A 19624-nucleotide genomic window follows, 5' to 3' on the forward strand; every position below is an offset into this window, starting at 1 on the left:
GTCCACTAATGATTGGCAGTAGATTTTTACGTGCTGAGTTGCCAGCTCTGATGCACAACCTTCAACGAAGGTACGCCCATTAACGCATGTCTCCACACAGAAGACGCTCTAGCTGAGAATCGAACAGGACAACGTCTTACACTGAGGCAACAATGCTACAGCAGCACCACCACTGCAGTATATAGTTTTGTCATAAAATAGTTTTGTCATAAAATAGTAATATATTATAATGCAAAAAAAAAAAATCCAGACTTTTCACAAACAACTTTTCATATCTTAGAAATTGTACAGCATACATAAATCACTGGCACTTTGTTCAGTCAGATGGAGCTTTCATATGATAGCAAGCAGTTCCCTTCAGAATACCTGCTCTTTGTGATATTTATAGAAATATGCAAAAATATCACAGTTTAAATAATCAGCAGTATAAACAACATTCAATGTCTCCTAAGCTGTATAACTTATATCTGAAAAAACAGTTGCAGTTTTCTTCAGCATCATCTAAGATTTCAGATGACAACATGAAATAGATAGCATGTCACTTGGTCTTGACAATATTAATGTAAATTTGGAAATGTTTTGTTTCTTCATAAGGAATAATGACTAAGTAGCAGTATCTCTAATGTAGCATATTATGCATGGACATTTCTATGGTATTTTTGTCTCCCAGTGACATTTCACCCTATAACTGTCTCAGTTGCAAAAATGTGAATGTAGATTATGAAAATATGAATACAAAGTCAATAGTAGTTAACATAACCAATGCAGTACATCCTAGACAAACACTTATAGTGTCATTTTGTTTCTCATACTCTGCCATTTCACATATTAGCTATTATTAATTAGCACATTACTTGCTTAATGAATTCATGTTTAAAAATATCACAATGCTTTAAGGAGCTATGGGTGATAAATACATACATACATACATACATACATACAGACTCCTCAGGGGTGACCTGCATCTGGCATACAAGGCTATTTCAGACCCAGCCTTGAGGAAGTTGCTGCATATACATAAGACAAACTCCACTTGCACAACCCGAACGCAAGGCCTTAACCTGGTCTGTGACATAATAGAACTTGTTGGCGGGATAGATTTGTGTCCCAAAGACTCCCCATCTGTAGAATAGACTCCCTCTCCATGTCAAGCAGAGTATCTCTCTAGCCTTCTTTAAGAGGAGCCTGGACTGGATTGAAAACCGAAAATATACCCCTGGGATCCCACCTGTGTCCCTGCTTGACAGGGGAAACAGGTGCTGACTTTGAGGGAACATGGGCAAAATTCTTGGCTAGGCTTATAAGAGCCTCTGGGCCAATAGACTAGTATCATCCTATGAAACTATATAACATAACAGTGTGCTATAAATGTAATAGAAATATCCCAAGGCTGAAATAAGCATTCTTTCTGAAGTGGTGGGTTTTGTGTCACTGGTTAAGTTGATTTAATATTTTGTGGCTTTTGGAAAGGTGATCTTTTTGTTGCTCCAGAAGTCTCCTTATTTAAATTGGTGTACTGAGTGAAGTGCACCTTAGTACAAGAACCTGAGACAAGTGTTCATGGTTTCAAAAAATCAGGAGTTAAACCATGAGTGAATTTCTTTGAGGTGGGTTGTCAAAGTGGAGCTGTTGTTAGTGGTTAATGCATTAGAAGACCATATGATCTTGTTGTCTACATAGAGCAGAGTTAAGTGTATTATGCAGCATATCCGAGAAGGCATTGATGAAATTACCATAAGCATTTGTCAATGACTTGTGCTGGTTTTCATTAGAGCAGAACTGCAGCAGCAGTGGTTTAAACTATCATGTTAGGTAGGGATTATAGGTAACAGATAACATATTTCTCTGTCTTGATATAGTTTTTCCAGATTTATTTATTTATTGACATTTGATTACAGGGAAAGTCTGAATGGGTAGAAGCGCTTTTTCCGTCTAGGCAGCAGAAAGAAAAACTCCAAATTATTACAAAACATTTTAAGAACAGCAATTTTGCAATCTTCAAAAATAAAACAAAAACATCTACAGTTTAAATAATTATAACAAATTGGACATAATTTAAAAATATTGACTAAGAATTGATACAAGAAATATGACCATGTTAAAATGATTGTGTGTTTGTCATACTTGTCTTCTGTCTAGTATTTTGCAGAATGTCCGTTTTTTTTTTTTTTTTTTGCTTCATATATTTGCCATGCCCCTGGTAAATCACTGAGGATTATAGTCAGACAGTTATAACAGACATTAGATTCCTATGTGTGATATTAATTGTGCAGCTTAGAAAAGGATAAGGACTAAGCCAATGCATCTTATAGCATGTAAACTTTGAGCTACTTCATTAATATGGCATTAGTAGAAAAATGATGCATTCTTGATAAATAAAATGTGTACATTCTAATACATATAGCACACCTCTCAAATTCTTTACTCAAGAATTTTAGACAAATACAAAAAGTAGTGGGGAAACAAGGAGCCACACTCTGGGACAATTTTTAAATATTACTCTAATTCATTTTTAAAAAGTGATAGAACAATATGTTGTGCATCAATATGCGTTTTTTGACAATAGATATGAGAATCTAATGTCTACAATAACTGTCTGACTGTAATCCTCAGTGATTTACCAGAAAATCAAACTTTTATGAGGGACAGGGGAAATATATGAAGCAAAAAAAAACAGAAAAAACAGACGTTCTGTAAAAAATACTAGACAGTACACAGGCATGACACATGCAGATTCACTTTAACATTGTTAGTTAATTTTTCCCCACTATGGAAATTTCAGTTTACTTTCACAAATACTTGTAGCTAAATGTACATATGTCTGCTATACTGATATGCCATTGGATTAGAAATATTGTCTTATATTAATAATACAAAGTTTCTTTCCTTTATGAATATCTGCTCAATAATAGCAGATTGATGTTGTAGTAATCTTGCTGTTGCATGATTGCCAGTTTCGTTTTTAATAAATGAAATATGTTTAAAAATATCAGTGAGGGACCTAAGGCTTTCTCCCAAGTCAGATCATAGCAACCCTAAGCATACCTAAATACTAAATATGATCAGAAGCAATGAGGCACTAAAACACAAAAGGAGATCGGTCAGTCGTATGTGTGTCGTCTGAGTAAAATTAGTACCAAAAATCTGCATCTGTGTATATTCCTAGAAGATGATTCTGTACAATTGCCAAAATTTTATGGTTCTAGCCAATACAGTACTTCACTGAGACACATTAGATACAGAGTTTCTTTTACCGTATTGTTCAATTCTGCATCTAACTTCCAAAATCTAATAGAGCTACATAAATCTGCCCGCCCTCCTGGCAAACATCTTCTATCCCTCTGCTTAGCATGCCACCTCTTATCCATACCACTAACAGTCTCTTTATCTTTAAAACTACTCCACTCACATCTAATCTCACAGTGGGAATGCTCTTGCTCTCATCCTACTATAATTCTCTCTTTACCAAACATATCTGCTAATAGACACCTTTAGCCCATAATCTCCTGAAGGAACTTGCATTCTTTATACTACCTTAATGTGTATATAATGGAATTTTTCATGCATTTGTTCCATGAAATGCCAATTTATTGTAACTGTTGTTATCATGCATTTTCTTTCTATAATGTCTGATTGTTTGTAAACATTGTAATTATTGTTATTTTGTAATCTTGTAATTCAGAAATTTACTGTATTTGTATTTGCTGGAGCTATTCTCCCCAGGACCCCATTGAAAATGAACTCTTTGTGGTCCAATGGACCATCCTGGTAAACAAACTGCAAATAAATAAATAAAATAAATACAGGTAATATTAGTGGAAATTCTGTGGGTAACAGTCAAGTCAAGTACTCAGACAGTGAGCAGAGAATTTGTTGATTTATTGCAGTTTGTTTATAATCTATGAACAACTGGTTAGAGATCCTTCATCGGTGAATTCTTTGATGGGAAAGTTCCAAAATGCTAAGGCAACAGCACAGTCCATTATTAGCATACATTCATATTGAATTCATGATGCATATCAAAATAGAGTCTTTAAACACGTGTAATATTCTTAGCTTGCAGGATCAAGCAGGGTTAGCGCTTTACAGAAAAAAGAGAGTGATTTAAATAAGAGGTGTTATAGTTACAGATTGGACAAGTAAAGTATTTTAAGAAGATGACATATGGCATATGTATTTTATGGAATATGATGGAAGAATCTGCCCTTCTCTTTATTTTTAATTTAATTTCGGAATGTATCTGACCCGACACTTGCAGCAGCTGGAGAGGCCACAAAAGTTCCTCACCAAAAGGATAAAGGGTCTCAAACATCTGTCCTATGCTGCCCGACTGAAAGAACTCCAGCTCTATTCAGTCGCCATCGCTTGCTCAGAGGTGACCTTTGCCTAACATACAAGGCCATGTCAAACCCAGATTTGATGAATATGCTTCACCTCAAAAAATCTAGATCCGTCAGAGTCACAAGGGCGGGAGACTTAACCTCGACACGGGACTATTAATAGGACGTGCTGGAGGGATAGATTCATCACCCAAAGACTATGCTGTGGAATAAAATCCCGTATATGTGAGGCAGAGCACCTCGCTGGCCTTGTTCAAGAGAAATCTTGACCAATGGATGGGAGATCACAGATATACCCCAGGGATTACCTCAGTGTCACTGCTCAACAGAAGCACAGCAAAATAATGGGTATAGTTCCCCATACTAAAGGGGTGGCGTAAGCCACAAAACTATGGGCTAGGCTTGTAAATGCCCTCGGGCAGATAGCCTAGTATGAACCTATGAACCTATGAACCTATTTATTTATTATTAATTTATTGTTTGAATAGTTACAGACATAGTAAAATGTTCCTACCACACTGATTTTTAATGAAGAAAAACATAAAACTCAAGAGGATTTTGAACTAAAATTCAGATTTTTCTCATTATTTTTGGTTGCACTGGAAGAACTCAAAGGATTTATCAGTACAACTTGCAGAGATGCTTGCATTTTGTTTCCTTTTTAGAACCAGCTAATACCAAAATACATTAACAAGTCATGTAGATTTCCATTATCTGGGTTATAGTAGCTGACTGTTAATTCCATATTTGCAACCATCATTTACTTATCCAAGACAGTTTAACCATGGCAGAATATACACCTATTACTGGCATGTCACAGTAAATGTACTATCCATTTTGCTTAAAATTAAGGGTTGTGTAACTCAGTAAGTCACAATTATATGCTTACTAAACATTAGTCCATTTAATGGGAAATGTTTAATTTATAAGAGACAAAAAAGGAGGAGAGCAAGTAAAGGTTTGATTGTGTGTTTGGTGGAATGCATGAGGGAAAGCAACAAAACAAGGACAGATGAAGTCTAATAAAATGCCAGTTAGTATCTTGTTCCACAACCCTTAAGTAGGATTATTAACCGTAAGCATCTACTGCTTCCAGAATTTTCTTATTTCTATTTAGAACTATAAAGTAGAGTGTAAAGTTGCCCTTTCTGGAATCCATTTAATTCCTCTAATAAAAGATAATTTTGTTTTAGTCATTCAAATTACATCTTGCTGGAGTCATATTAGTGTGACACATAATGGGGGGTATTGTCACTACCTGAAATAGTATGTCAGGGTGACATACATCGGTGGGGGTATATTATCATCACCACATGATCAGGTCTGATGGGTGACACACGATATCAGGGTGACATCTGTCTATCTTTGCACACATTTTAGCTAGATGACTCATTAAATAATAGCTACTGAAATTCTCCTCCTGCCAATATGTTACATAGTTTTGTCTTGTTGGAAATATTTTCTATCCTGATCACAAGTCAGGGGAACATTTACTAGGATTTTTGGTTTTGGAAAGTGATAAAAGGAGGGATAGGCTGCCTTTGGTTGCAGTAGTTTATGGTTCTTGTCTTGTTTTGAGTTTACATGGGTTTGCTACTGCTGTGAGCTAAAATGTGGCTTTTTAGCATATGACTATTAAAACTTGTTTTCTTCCGTCAAAGACTGTATTTAAACTCCTAAGATGTGTTTATACTTTAAGCTATAATTGTTTTGCCTTATTAATAAATCAGTATGATTTTCTATGGATTTGTGTGCTGCTTGTTTTTTTATATCTGAAGAAAACTGAGGTTTACTTTGTTTAGACTTCTCTTTGCTATTAAAAATTTTTATTTGTTCTTTGGAAAGAATTCCTACAAGCTGTCACAGCTGGCCAGCCGAAAGCATCGTAGTTATTTATTAGTTTGTTTATTTATTGAGGGGATGTGCATTATCAACACAGCATGATATGTCAAACCCAGAGCTGTTGGACATGCTACATAAGAAATCCCAATCCTCCTCAGCTACACGCCCAGGGATCTAAACCTTATCATCATAATAAACAAAACATGCTGAGGGATAGATTCCTGGCCCAGAGACTCTTGACTCTGGAAATAGATTGCCCATACATGTGTCAAGCAGAGCCTCCCCTGACCTTCAAAGAAGAACACCTTGACAATTGGATGGGAATTCACCCCAGGGATCATCATCACGTGCAGTTGCCCCAAGACAGGGGGGTCCAAAAGGGATAAAATAGCCAAATAATTGTTGAATTGGGATGTGGCTAGCTAGGCCCTAGTAGTCCAGTACCCTAGTCATGAATGAACCTATGTAATTGTTAAAATAACTGGATATATTAATTGAAAGCTCATGATATAGACAGAAAGGATTCTTTCTTGAGAAGTATTGGATGGATGAGTTATCAATTCAGTTATAAAAAAATGAATGATGTAATGGAACATTGGATACTTAGAGAGTGGACAGTTGTTTTATAATGTGATGATATCAGGTAGTGCCACCTGTGCCAGGGGGAGTAGGGCAGTGCATGTATAACATATGTTAGCATAGCTAGCTGGAGTTTTGTAAAGAATTATATGTCATTTGAATATCAAACTGACTTATATAGATGTTTGTGTTAAAAATATATTTGTAAAGCTGCTTTTGTTTAAAATGTTTCCACAGTGGGTCCTGCTGGACAGAAAAGAAATATACATGTATGTCAGACTGTATTGCTGTAACTGATGAAACGTGTATATTTTAACAGAAGATACTGGAAGGGAAGGGGTTAAGCTCAGCCCAGCTAACCTTAAGAAAAATAGCCTGAAATCAAATGACTTGGTTTAGGCCGTAAACATTTTATCTCACAGGTCTGAATGCTGCCAGAGAATAGCTTGTTAGTTTCTACAGAACGGTTGAAGTGTTGGAATTGTTTTACAATATCCAGATAATGTAATAAATATTAGCCAAAGTTCTCTGTGTGTATTGTGACACATCAATGCCAGATCATGGCTCAATTTCTGTTGAAGAGGTTGTATGGGAACCATAGAGTCAGGTGACCAGATGTGATGTCATTCTGTAGCCAGCACTGAAATTGCATTTGAATATTACTGAGAGATGTGAGGTATGCACTCTGTTTTTGGACCTGACAAGACACTCATCCACTTCATCTTGCCTTGCTTTAGTAAGTAAATAGGGAACAGTAATTCTTCAGTCAGTTAGAAAAATATAGTGAGATTAGCTAAATGTATTTTCCTGTATATGTCTGAGTCTTTCCATTTGTGTTGTTTTTTTTATTTATTATTTTTTTTTATTTATTTTCTTTGATTGAAACTCTGGTGTTTATTGTAAATAGACATTCAGTGAGGCAGTGGTGCAGCGATTAACGTTGTTGCCTCATAGCAAAAGGTTTTCCGGTTCGATTCTCAGCTGAGGTGGCTTCTGTGCGGAGTTTGTATGTTCTTCCTGCATTTGCGTGGGTTTCCTCCAGGTACTCCAGTTTCCTCCCACATTCTAAAGACATGCGTCTGGAGTGTTTCTCTCTGGACCACCACTGAAAACAGGCTCTGTAGAGCTTAGCCAGACTTTCCTGGTCAACAAATGTTAAATAAAATAAAATAAATAAATCAGTATTTTCATGGATTTTATTGTTTATTATTATATGTATCTAAACCTTTCATTGTGGCTGGTCTTTTAGAAAATATTCAACCTGTGAGAGTGCTTGCATTTTTTAGTGGCACTATGGCTCCACATTCTTGAAAGTCTTGCTGCTTGTTTAAACTCTAACATTTGTATAAGTATTAATTGAGTACCCTGGTAAGAGCCTTGAAGTAGTTGGCTTCAGGTATTCTGTTGGCAGTAAATCTACCTTATAGTCTGGGTGGTGGTGGCAGAGCAGGTAAGCTGTGCCATCCTTTCCTAAGTAGGTGTGTCTGTGTGAAACTCAAATCTCACAGAGAATGTGTATGTGTCGGTTATTTTGAACAGAGACACTGAGGGCACTGATTTCGCAGAGAGAGTGGTGGAGGTGGAGGATTTGGCTTGGAACACCCAGCTAAGGACTTAGCTCTATAGTCATCAGTGGGTAATCTTATTTGGGGCCTGGAGAGAAAGCCAAGCTCCAGAACTGGAGTGTGCATTCCTTGTGTCCTCTTAAGGGAAATTGTACTTGGTGCAGAGGGTTGCATCTGAAAATACTGTGTGTGTCTATTTTTTCTTAGTGAACGTGCCCCACTGGTGTCAGTGGTGAAGACTGAGGCACCTTGATCACTGGCCCAGAGGAAGGACGTTGTCACATAGGAATAATAAATTACATCATTAGATACAAGAAATTAGATGGTTACAGATGGAAAATATGTCAAAATAAGGCACAGAAAGATTGATGAGAAATTGAAATGGTTATGTAATATCTGAAGTTTTACTCATATGTCTCGTAATACGGAAAGAATGAACAATCACTTTGCTTATAAGAACAACATTTCACATGAAAAATGTGCTATTTATTGTAGACAAGGAATTTGATACAGAGGCACAGTATTATTTAAAATGTTCTTTGTGAATGTTAGTGAAACAGGAACTACCACTTTCTAGGTTTCCAGTCTGCTCAGATAGTATGCCTTTATGAGGATGAGGCAAGTTTACAAGTACCCCTCTTTTACTGATGGCAATTCAGACTTTCAAAATGGTCCAGGTAATATTACAAGATAATTTGTAGCATTCTGCATAAAGAATACAGTTTAAGTATGCACTGACTGAAGCAATGTGACTGTGAATTGTGTTTTGCTATGCATTATTACATTATTGTTTCACTTTGATTTCATAAGCATTACGAGATGGTATGACGTGTAGGAAAAAATAATGCTACACTTCTTATGCACTACAAAACAGCAACTGAAAGGGATTGTTACAAGATAAGGGAAAATATGTATTCAGCAGTACAGTGCATGTCAATAGTGCTACATCTCAAAAGGAAAACATTCTTTTGTAGGTGTGTTGACAGAATGCTTTATAAGAATGTGGTGCATTAATAAGGTCTGCAATTAAAATACTTCTTAGGTGGTTCCATTACTGATTGCCAGTCACCAAAAGCCTAATGACCTGAATCACGAAAACCTCATATCTGATAGAAAAAAATGCCAAAAAAGCATAACTTGTGTTTTTTGGAGGGTGTTAATACTTCTGTTCCATCCATGTGGGTGTCAAGCCCCCCCTCCCAAAAAGCAAACCTATAAATACCAACTCCATAGTTGCACTACCTCGAGAAGGAAGTAATTACCAAAAATGCACCACTGTCAGCAACATCCTTAGAAATCTCATCAACAATAATTTCCTGTGGGAAACACTGATTGGCATCGGGCTGCTCAGTGCCTTGTACCTCAGGCAACTGATGGTCAAGGAATCACACTTCGCCCACCAGTAGAACACCACTTGTTAGGTGTTCTTTTGGAAGATTTTGACTCTACAAAGTGAGTCCATAACACTGAAAAATTAAGTGTGGTTGTACACTTATAGCAGTGAAATGAGAAACTCACTGTTAGACATTAGAAGAGTTTTTGTGGTTGAAATTCCTTCATTTATGCCTGATATGGGAGACCACACCCTTCCCCACCACTCCAGCTACTTATGTGTTTTATTTTATATTTGTTTTCTGGGATAGAACACTGATCAAAAAACTGATCATTTACAGACTCATTCTGGGATAAACGGTATACAGAATACAATTACATTGAGGTTAGCATGTGTGGTACACACTAAAAATTATAAGTGTAAATATTTACATTAAAAGAATAGAAAAATGAAGCTGTTTCCAACTTTGTATATATTTCACTTCATCAAACTTAATTTCTCAAGAATTTCAGAACTCGCACCATCAGGTCTTGAACATACAAACAACTGGAAACCTACTTGATAAGTTTTCTGAAGTTAAATGTGCACATTGTTTTCCTTTTCAACTCATTTGTTGTCTTCAGTCAGTTGTGCCACAAGAGAGTCAATTTCATTTAACTGATTTAAGTAGTAAAGTAATTCATGTGCAGTAATTTCAAAACAGCAAATGTCTGTAATAAAATTAGTTATCTGTAAACACTTGTGACTATGCTCAGTTTGCATTCTTTAAACACTTAACTGTAGAAATGTCTGTTTGCTTGCAAGTACCCAGAGTCACAAGGACATATATTTTTAAATAGGTAATGCTTTATGCTGTTAAAGAAACCTAGACCTTATCTGTAGGATGTCAGTTGCATTGTGCATAAAGAAAGTTTTGATAGTTTGAAAGTTGTGACTGTGCTCAGTTTGCATTCTTTAAAAAATGTCTGTTTGCTTGCAAGTACCCAGAGTCACAAGGACATATATTTTTAAATAGGTAATGCTTTATGCTGTTAAAGAAACCCAGACCTTATCTGTAGGATGTGAGTTGCATTGTGCATAAAGAAAGTTTTGATAGTTTGAAAGTTGTGACTATGCTCAGTTTGCATTCTTTAAACTCTTAACTGTAGAAATGTCTGTTTGCTTGCAAGTACCCAGAGTCACAAGGACATATATTTTTAAATAGGTAATGCTTTATGCTGTTAAAGAAACCCAGACCTTATCTGTAGGATGTCAGTTGCATTGTGCATAAAGAAAGTTTTGATAGTTTGAAAGTTGTGATTATACTCAGTTTGCATTCTTTAAACTCTTAACTGTAGAAATGTCTGTTTGCTTGCAAGTACCCAGAGTCACAAGGACATATATTTTTAAATAGGTAATGCTTTATGCTGTTAAAGAAACCCAGACCTTATCTGTAGGATGTCAGTTGCATTGTGCATAAAGAAAGTTTTGATAGTTTGAAAGTACAGCAAAGAAAGCAGTGAGGCAGCTAGTTAAGACCACTGGGGGTTATACACACAGTGAGGCAGCTAGTTAAGACCACTGGGGTTATACACAGATTTTTTTCAGCTCACCACTTTGCCTTAGTACTAGAAATATTTGAACTGCTCTTTTGCTGACAGCAGCATTATCATTACCACTTTGGTTTTGCTTATTCATAATGTCGTGGACTAGATAGCAAACCACAGTAGTACTCTCTGTCTGTCTCACTACAGAATGAGGTACTAGCAATATAGTTTTCTGTACATTATATAGTTATTTTGTATATCATTATTTATATCTGGCAGCTGTTTAAACCATACATTCCAATTCCTAGAAAGAAGAAGAAACGCCAGCATTGTGGTATCATTTGCTCTTTAAGAAAAGAAACATTGGAAGCAAAATGCTGTTTGAAATATCATGTACAAAGTTCACTGTATTGATCATTGCTGCAGCAGCCTTAGCCTTATAGGTTGTATGTTGCTAAAGATATAACAGCTGACCATCTTCCAAAGCCTGAAGGCTTCTTACACAAAACCTTACTTCCCTGCTGCTGTAGAAGAGTGCTCCTTTTGCAGGCTTTTGAGGATTGATCGTCGGCAAATGTTCCATTGCTGGGCAAATAATTTCATTTTGGTGGAAACAACACTTCCACTTTTTTATTGTTACGACAGAAAGTGAAAGTTAACTTTTTCTGTGAAATTAATACTTTTAATCTGTGAAAGGTATTCTTATAGATTGTTTCATGACTTTTAGTAACTTTTATACACAAGCATTATTTTTACTTTTTTCCTTGGTAAACTGTATTTTACTTTTGGAGGCTAGGATGTTTAAATGCTTTTTTTTGTGGTTTTGTAGAAAATTTGACTTTTTTTAAATACCTACAGTTTCACTGACTACTCCTGCCAGGCTTCCCCCAGAATCAGGCATCTTTTTCAGCTTTACCATGGAACATCCTTCTTCCTTGCTTCTACCTTCTTCCAGCCACAAAAAGAAAAAAATTGCCAATCAGCCTTTGTCACTTCAACACGCTACTAACATGCATCAGTCACTGCTGTGGCCACTTCTTTTTCCTCAGTCCAGTCATCTTTTTACTTGTCTCCCTCTGGTGTAGTCCCACCATGGACTGGAGGTTACACACGTCCTCTGTGGCTTTTGGGGTGAACCTAGTGGTCAAAGGAGAACCACTGTTATTGGTCTTTGAAGAAGGATCTGTGAATAGTAAGCCTGGAATGCCTAATCCCTGGGATGTTTTGTATGTCCAGCACAGGTCTGCTTCTTCAGAAATACCTGCCAGAAAGAAACAAAAAGGTACACATACGTCTTCTCCTGTTTCTATCTCATTTACTTTTGGGAGGAGTAATTTATTGAGCTTAGTTCAGGGTTTATTTCAGGCTCTTGACCCTTTCATGTATGGTATTTCTGATAAAAAGAGATTCTTCTTTTTTTGAGAGTGCTTAAGATTTTGAACCACAAAATTATTGTGAAGGCACAGCTTCTGTTTTTTTTTTCTTCTTCTCAAGTTTTTTTTCTTCTTCTCAAACAGTAAAATTGAACTCTTAATCACCAAATTTCAACTCAATCCCACCAAAGCACTATATATAATCTGCATCTATCTACCTCCAGGCAATAATATTTCTACAATAGAAGATACCCTATGCTGGTTATCTACAACTTTCCCACAAGAAACTATTATTCTTGGAGATGTTAACACTGACTGGAATACTATAAATACAGACAATCCTTCCTCTCATATCAACCTGCATGGCTTTAATCAAACTATCTCCACCACCACTAGAATCAACAAACCTAATAATAAAGAAACTGATCAGTAAACAAGCACAAACTTATAAAGTAGGAACTTTGCCTGAAGATGTAAGTGACCACATGTTCACTTACATCATTAGACAAAGGAATGACATTAAGAATACTCCCAACTATAGGACCTTTCGATCCAAGAAAAATTTCCAGCCTGTACTATTTCAAATGGAACTTAATGCCTGTGACTGGAACCCTCTAAAAACCCTACCTCTTGAAGAAGCTGCTATATATTTCAATAATAAATTCTTAACTATCCTTGACAGTCACGCACCTAAACGATCCATTAGAACAAAATCCAAACCTGCCCCTTGGCTCTCAAAAGATACCAGACAAAAAATTTTACTTAGAAATAAGTCCTGGGCTAAGTGGAGAGCAACCAGAAATACCCCAGATCAACAAACCTTTAGACAGCTGAGAAATGCTACAAAAAAGCTATTCTCTCTGATAAAAAACTACTATAGCAAGCTGCAGCAAAATCACCACAAAAATCCACAAAAATTCTGGGCAAGTGTGAACAACCTCCTTCACCCAGGCCACTCTAGCACTCCTTCACCTCTAGGGTCTGAAAATAATACCTCTCATCAAACTGCCAATGCCTTTAATACTTTCTTCACAAACACCATACAAACTCTAGCCAACCAATTATCTACAGACAACTCTGATCCCCCTAACTCCTTACCTAATACTCAGCCAACATTCCAACTACAACCCATCCCAACCTCCTACATCCATAAACTTATCCACAAACTCAAGCCTTGCACCCCCTCAGCCGATAACTTACCATCTGAATACCTTCAGCACGCTGCCAAAGTTATCGCCTATCCTATATCCATCCTGATAAACCATACTATAACTGAAGGAACCATTCCCAGTCTCTGGAAAATCTCTCATATTATTCCCTTACACAAAGGAGGTAATGCTATTGACTATTCAAACTACAGGCCTATAGCCCTCCTCTCTCCAATAACTAAGATTATGGAAACATGCATTCACCAACAGCTAATGAACCACTTACTAAAACATAACATACTAGCAAACTGTCAGCATGGTTTTAGGCCTTATCATAGTACCACCTCAGCTCTCCTATCCTTTACAAACACCATTAATAATAACTGTAATAATAGCAGTCTCTCATCAGCACTCTTTCTCGACCTATCTAAAGCCTTTGATATGGTAAACCATCAATTACTCATAAACACTCTGTCATCCATCCCTCTAGACACCAAAGCAATTCTCTGGTTTAAGTCCTACCTTAGTAATAGACAGCAAGCAGTTCTTTGGGACAATCAACTATCTTCACACCTTCCTATTTCCCTGGGAGTCCCTCAAGGTTCCATTCTTGGTCCTCTCTTTTTCTCATTATTCATCAGTGACCTTCAAATAGCCATTCCTCAAACAACCTGTATACAATATGCTGATGATTCCACTATTATATGCTCTGCCAACTCTATTTCTGAACTGCAGTCTCTAACCCAGACAGCTTTTAACACCGTAGAGACATGGCTCTCTAAACGGTGCCTTCTTCTGAGCACTAAAAAGACCAAGTTACTACTGTTTACAACAAACAACAAGTCTCCCCCCCATAGATTTCTCCATTCAATCTAGCAATGGTACCCTTATATCCCCAGACACTTCCACCAAACTATTAGGTATTACAATTAATAATAACCTCACCTTTGACATTCACATTAATAACACTATTAAATCTGTTAATAAAAAACTGGGCTCCCTATATAGGATAAAACCTTTCCTGACTCCAACTGCCAAAATAACTATTGCACACTCCCATTTAATTTCAACTCTATTGTATGCAGCCCCCATTTACACTAATCTAAAAAAAGTAATATTACCAAACTATCCAACTCCTATAATAGTATTGCTAGATTTGCCACTGGAAACCCATATAGAACTCACCATTGTCTTAACCTTCGTCAGCTAGACTGGCTAGAACTAAAAAACCTTCTGTTACTTTCCCAACTTACCATCACTCATAAAATCTTCTATCAACCTAACAATACTCCAGTACTAAACAACCTTATATTACCCTACAGGAACCTTGATTCCTTACGCTCCTCCAATAAACTTCTAGCTAGGACCACCAAGTTTAACAACTTAGCTGGTGACTCACTTTTCTCAAATACTGTTGGAAAACATTGGAACCTCTTGCCCTCTGACCTTACTGCACTTCCATCCCTTTCTTTCTTTAAGCAAAATCTTAAGAAATATCTTAAAAATCACTGGCTATGCCCTTGCTATTTCCCAGACTGAATCTCTAGATATCTCTTGTCATTTCTTGCCATTCTACTCTTCTATTCTCTTTCCTGTCTATCCCTCTACTTTAGAGGCACCTCAAATAATCTCTACTACTTGACAACAATTATTATCCTTTCTACTTAGCTAAGAATGTACCCTGTTGGCAGTATTTCCTGCCTTTTGCTTTATACCTCCTCCTTTTCTTCCCTAACTATTTTTCTGATAATATGTTTAGTAAATTAACCATAGGAAAGTTACTGTCTGTGTAACTATTTTTACCTAGGTTTTAAAGATACCTCTAATAATGTCTATGGACTTCCCTAGACTTACATGCTGTAAAATGAGCTGCTGATGTATGTTGTATCTATTAGACTAATATGTATTCAATTTTAAATCTTTTTTGCTGTGGTGGTGGTTGTTGAAATTGGAGCTTTTCTCCCCGGGCCTCCACTGAAAATGGAAATATATCCAGTTGGACCAGCCCGGTTAACAAATGTTAAATAAATAAATAAATAAAATAAATAAAAGTTTCTTATTCTGATTTTGAGGAAAGTGTGGCTTTCTGATAGTACCTTATAAGGATTTTTTAAGCAATTTACAAAATAAAAAGGGGTTTTGGTAGGAAAATAATGATTTCCAATGTATCTTAAGAGATATTATGATTTACTGAAACTGGAATCTCCTGAACCTAGCCCAGTTCTCCTGTTTTTCCAGCATTGGATGATGTATTTTTTACAGCATGTGGCTTGCCTGACAGCCAGCCACTTTCACCAAAGAAAGCAGGCAGGTTGTATAAAGTTCCTCAATGTTGTAAGGTTAGATCAGACACAGCAGTGATTTCTGTGGCAAACCAGCTGCTGCTAAACATCTGGTTAATGCCATTCCCTCTCCTCCTGACAAGGATGGGAAAAGTTTTGATAGATTTGGGGGAAAATGTATTCTTCTGCAAGACTTATTTTTGAAATTCTCAATTGTCAAGATTGTATATTAAAGTTCATACATGCCTCTTTTGAAAGTGTGATGAATGTCACAGCATCTTTTCTATCAAGTGAGGAAAAAGCATATTTGTGTAATCTTACTGCTTCTGTGTCTCAAGTGGCTACCCACACTTTGAACTGTGCTTATAATTCATCTCTTCCAGGGATTCTGCTATTTGAATTGTTATAGGAGGTTTGCTTGGTTATGTACTCAAAACCTTCCTTAGGATGTTAAGGCTGAAATGTTGAATTATTCCGTAGAGAGAGGTAGTCCTTGGATCATCTTTTGCAGTAGTCCTTAAATGTGTGATGTGAAAGGCAAGCTGATTCAAGGGATTTCACAGATATTTAAACCTTCTTTCCCTGAGTTTGTTAATGGGTTTAATGATGTTCTTCATCTCACATTGCTGCAGTCCTTACACTTGGGTAGTCCGCTGTCCTCGGTCGGCCCGAATATCAAAGTAATAGGCTGACGTCGGTCAGTCAAGCTAAGACTGACATCATCACAGGGTACAAATCGCGCAATGACCGACGTCATATCTGCGCCAGTCTTTTTGGTCGATGATCCGATGCAGTTGCGCAGCGCAAGTGCCGTTCTGAAATTTTTCTGAAAAAGTTTCAGACCGAGTCAAAGTTGGCTAAGTAAAGTTTATTTATTTTTAATTTTTCTTTTTCTTGCCTCTCCCGGATCAGAAAAAGTGAATAACTGTATTTCTTGGTGTAAGTTATGACCACATAGAGATTATCATATTTTCATACTTGTGTTTGTTGTTGTTGGGTTGGCGTTTGTGTTGTTGGGTGTAAACTTTTGTGCTAGGTTCAAGGTTGGTTACACTAGGTTAGGAAATTTGTTGGTTGCGGTCTGTGCCGCGCGCAATTATAATATAATGCGTCGCCGGATGCCGCTACAGAAGAAGCGTAAGAAAAGAGAAGAAAAAAAGCAGCTAAACCCAGGCAAGAAGAAGAGTCGCCTGCATTGGGCGGTTCTCAGTGAGGCCGGTGGTTCCCCGGTGGGTTCCGTAGGTCAGGCTCTGGTGTCCCGGGGAGAGATATTGATATTCTCAGATGTGGGGTCTTCAGGGAAGGGTACTGGCTGAAGGGGCTGTCCCCCCCTTTCCCTCCTCTGGTTAGGCCCTCTCTCAGTGGCCTCCTTCTTCTCTTCCAGGCTCAGGCAGGCCAGGCTTCTGATTTGTGTCTCCTCTCACCTATGTCTTAAATGTTCTTGCCCATCTACTTAGAAAGAAGGAAGATTTAAGATTTTTAGAGTAGAGGTCTTTTTGGCCTCCTGATAAGAGGCCTTTTAGGAAGAGAGAAGGAGTTTTAGACTGAGCCTGGTTTTTTGGAGTCTTGACTGAAGACTTCTCCTCTGACTCTCCTTATTCTGATTCTGATGCAGATGATTCCCATCCCTTCTGCTTCTCCTCCTTCCTTCCTTTTCCAGATTCCATTTTTTTCTTTTTCAAGAGACTCTTCATTCCATGAAGAACATTTTTCATTCTTAGACTGAAAATTGTTAGGAATTTTTGGCTTAACCTTGGCTTTTTTTGAATTTTTTGCCCTTTCTGGCCTTTAGCAATTAATGTTGTGTGAGGCTTCATGTGTTCTTAATTTTGCAGAGGCTTTACTTTAAACTGATCTCTGCCTTTTTGCCTGAGTCCTAGGGATAACGGAGAAAATGTTAGTCAGGCATATAAAGAAAATCATCATAGATAGAGGGGAAAGAAAGTCGGTTAGAAAGGGCTGCTAGGCCAGCTGAAGATGGGTGTCACATGTTAAAATATCAAAAAGAAAGAATTAGAGTAGAGCTTTTCCTTGCCAGTTTACAGGAAATGCTTATTCTACTACTTTCTTTAGATTGCAAATGCTATTCTTTGAACAAGTTGGAAGCTATAAAAAATAATTCTTTTCTGGCATGGAGTGTGTCTAATTACAAGATTACTGATTTGGTTCAAGTAAGTGTTTGAAAGATTGGTGCAATGAAATTTTGAGTGTGTATTCGCAGTCTTCTTTTTGGATGCTCCTGTACAGGTCACTGTGTTGTTTGGCTTGGCTGCATTCAGTTCTTGGATGGCAGAAGCCCCTGGCTGAGGATCAGAGGCCTCATTGTTAATATGTGGAGACAGGATTTGTGTTACAGTCGTACAGTCTGATGTGTTGTTTTGGACTGCTGTGGAGTCAGTCTTGAAGAAAATGGAGTGGTAGGCTGCTAAGTCTATGCAGGCTGTTAGCCTAGTTTCAAGTTCAGTTCTGCAGAGTTGGGCGAGGTGAGGGGCTAGGGGGTGGGCGTATCCTTCTTATGATTCTCAGTCTAGGTAGGGTCTTAGGGGGGGGCAGGGGCACCTTCTCTAGGAGGGGGGTTCACCTGCACAGTCTTGGGTGAGGTTAGGGGCACAGAGGGCAGCTTTAGTCCTTTTAAATTGCCAGCACCTTGCACCTTTTTCAAGATTTGCCCTTCAGCTCTCTGGGAGTTTTTGGGAGACAGTCAGGTTTCTCTGAGTTTGATTACTCAAGATCCCTCAAAGTTGACTAGACATACCTGAGCCTAACAAGTTTATTTACATACTTACCTCCTTTCAAAGGCATGCCTTATGGGCTCAATTGCAAATTTCCTCATTAGCAAAAACAGGGTTCCAACAACTCAAAATAATCCAATGACAACGGGTAGATTTTACCTCTGCCCTAAAAAGATCATTGAATGCCTTCTGTCTGTCTCAAATCCAAATCAAAATGTAGAAGGGGAACCTATTTGGAGGATTTATCCTGCGGACATCATGACACATTCCTCATTATCTCATCAACGCATTGCACTGTTTTTTGACAAAGATGTCACAGGCTGGGTTTACCTTCAAGTGATACGCTCTGGATCTCTGACCTTCATATAGGCTTCTCTTGATCAGGCTATCAGAGTTGCATTGCTGGTTTATTCTCCTTCAGGTTTCCACCTTCAGTTTTTTATCCTTATGGATCCTTTGAGGTATCTTTCTTTTTGCCAAGCTTTCCCAGCTTCAGTCAGTTATTAATCTTTCTCTTTACTTCCATCAATTCTCTCATCAGTCCAGGCTGACTGCAGACACTAAGCTCAAGCCTTGGGGTTCATGTTCATGGCATATTCTGGTGCTTCCCAATGCCAACTGTATATGAGGAAGCTACAATGGCTATCAAAAATGGATGAAGACAGCACTGCCAAGATATGGACACTCATTCAGATAATACCTTGCATTCAAAAGGAGTTTTTTTGGTGGGTTTTTGTCAAAGGGCAAAATAAGGGGGACTCTCTGTGACCCGACCAGATCCCACTGACAGATGCAGACAACAAAGCTTCGAGGAGCTCAAATAATCTAAAAGTGGAAAATGGCAAGACACCCAAGACACAGACTTTCAACACTACATCATATGAATATCCAACCTGAAGGAGAT

General features: G+C 37.6%; 1 protein-coding gene across 1 annotated transcript in view; it reads left to right on the forward strand.

The window, feature by feature from the left end:
- Positions 1-19624, forward strand: part of ABLIM2 (actin binding LIM protein family member 2) — a 2642076-nt gene that overhangs the window by 170565 nt on the left and 2451887 nt on the right. The gene's annotated exons all lie outside the window — the stretch shown is intronic.

The sequence above is a fragment of the Protopterus annectens genome, chromosome 2.part1 (assembly GCF_019279795.1).
Source record: "Protopterus annectens isolate FY-2018-M chromosome 2.part1, PAN1.0, whole genome shotgun sequence".
Taxonomy (NCBI): domain Eukaryota; kingdom Metazoa; phylum Chordata; order Ceratodontiformes; family Protopteridae; genus Protopterus; species Protopterus annectens.